The sequence below is a fragment of the Bos mutus genome, chromosome 22, assembly GCF_027580195.1.
Source record: "Bos mutus isolate GX-2022 chromosome 22, NWIPB_WYAK_1.1, whole genome shotgun sequence".
Lineage (NCBI taxonomy): Eukaryota > Metazoa > Chordata > Mammalia > Artiodactyla > Bovidae > Bos > Bos mutus.
The window spans coordinates 1,423,835-1,426,367 of record NC_091638.1 but is presented as its reverse complement, the minus strand read 5'-3'; positions in this window follow the sequence as shown (position 1 = coordinate 1,426,367).

Here is a 2,533-nt window from a genome sequence, read left to right as displayed (position 1 = left end):
AATGGAACGCATACGTGGATTTCCTTCAGTAACTTTTACCCTACAGTAAAACTGTTTAGTCACGACCCTCTTACTCAAGATATGGATTGTCTTCTGGCCTTGTGGCGATTGTTATTCTTTGTTATTCCCTTGGTAATCATTGTTTTACATCTGGCTTTTGTTCTTTTCTTAACTTTATTATTATTATTATTATTTTTTTTTGCCTAAAGCTCCCTTGTATAACAATATATAAACTCACACAAACATGAATAATGCACCCTTGTTCCACTAGAGACTTGGGTCTCCCCTGTCCTTCTTTGTCTCTCTGGCTAGTTCTTTGGAGCATGGAGGCCTGATGAGCTCACTTTCCTCCCCAGGCTTCCAAGACCTTCTTGAGAAGACTCCCTGTGCCTTAGTGAGTGGTACAAGCCCTATTCTAGGGCTGTATTGGTTTTCCACGTAACCCAGGGAATATTAGTCTCTCTTTTTGGCTTTCTTTTCATTGACTCTGGTCCACCAGGCCCCAGTCTTTAAAGAAGACCACAGGTAGGGATGATCCATAGAAAGGATGTCAAGGGGGAAGATTTAAGTCCACAGATCCAGAGATTATGACCCTTTGGATAGGAGAGAATCTAGTGAAAGGACAAAGGGAGGAAAGGAAGGCTTTAGGTAGGTGAGTTTGGAGTTCATAACAACACTTGAGAGAACTTCTTCTAGATGACTTCAGTATATTTGCCCTGAAAAGAGATAAGATCATTATTGCTCCAGAGAATCCTGGAGGTGGGAGGGAGTGCTAGAAGTAGGGGAAATGACAGCCCCTCTGAGTAACTCTTAGGCATCAAAGATACACGTTGTGCTGGTATTTGTTATTCAAATGGAGTGGTTGGAAATCCTTGCAGTCCAAGGGACTCTCAAGAGTCTTCTCCAACACTACAATTCAAAACCATCAATTCTTTGGTGTGCAGCTTTCTGTACAGTCCAACTCTCACATCCATACATGACTACTGGAAAAACAATAGCTTGGACGAGACAGACTGATGTTGGCTAAGTAATGTCTCTGCTTTTTAATATGCTGTCAAGGATGGTCATAGCTTTTCTTCCAAGCAGCAAACGTCTTTTAATTTCATGGGTGCAGTCACCATCTGCAGTGATTTTGGAGCCCCCCCCCCCAAATAAAGTCTGTCACTGTTTCCATTCTTTCCCCATCTATTTGCATGAAGGGATGGGACTGGATGCCATGATCTGAGTTTTTTGAATGTTGAGTGTTAAACCAACCTTTCCACTCTCCTCTTTCACTTTCATCCAAAGGCTTTTTAGTTCTTCTTCGATTTCTGCTATAAAGGTGGTGTCATCTGCATATCTGTGGTTATTGATATTTCTTCCGGCTATCTTGATTTCAGCTTGCACTTCATCAAGCCCGGAATTTTGCATGATGTACTCTGCTTATAAGTTAAATAAGCAGGCTGACAATATACAGCCTTGACATACTCCTTTCCCTATTTGGAATCAGTCTGTTGTTCCATGTCCATTTCTAAGTGTTGCTTCTTGACCTGCATACAGATTTCTCAGGAAGTAGGTCAGGTGGTCTGGTATTCCCATCTCTCTAAGTATTTTCCAATTTGTTGTGATCCACACAGTTAAAAGCTTTGGGGTGGTCAATAAAGCAGAAGTAGATGTTTTTCTGGAACTCTCTTGCTTTTTCCATGATCCAGTGGATGTTGTCAGTTTGATCTCTGGTTCCTCTGCCTTTTCTAAATCCAGCTTGAATGTTTGGAAGTTTACATTTCATTTTCTGTTGAGACCTGGCCTGGAGAATTTTGAGTATTACTTTGCTAGCATGTGAGATGAGTGCAATTGTGTGGTAGTTTGAGCATTCTTTGATATTGCCTGTCGTTGGGATTGGAATGAAAACTGACCATTTCCAGTCCTGTAGGCACTGCTGAGATTTCCAGATTTGCTGGCATATTGAGTGCAGCTCTTTCATAGCATCATCTGTTAGATTTGAAATAGCTCAACTGGAATTCCTTCACCTCCACTAGCTTTGTTCGTAGTGATGCTTCCTAAGGCCCACTTGACTTCGCATTCCAGGATGTCTGGTTCTAAGTAAAGGATCACACCATCATGCTTATCTGGATCATGATCTTTTCTATATAGTTTTTATGTGTGTGTTCTTAGCACCTCTTCTTAATATCTTCTGCATCTGTTAGGTCCATACTATTTCTCTCCTTTATTGTGCCCATTTTTGCATGAAATGGTCCCTTTGTATCTCTTACTCTCTTGAGATCTCTAGTCTTTCCCATTCTATTATTTTCCTCTATTTCTTTGCATCGACCACTGAGAAAGGCTTTCTTATCTCTCCTTGCTATTCTTTGGTACTCTGCATTCAAATGGGTATATCTTTCCTGTTGTCCCTTGCCTCTAGCTTCTCTTCTTTTCTCAGCTATTTGTAAGGCCTCGTCAGACAACCATTTTGCCTCTTTTCATTTCTTTTTCTCTGGGATGTTCTTGATCAGTGCCTCCTGTAAAATGTCACGAATCTCCATCTATAGTTCTT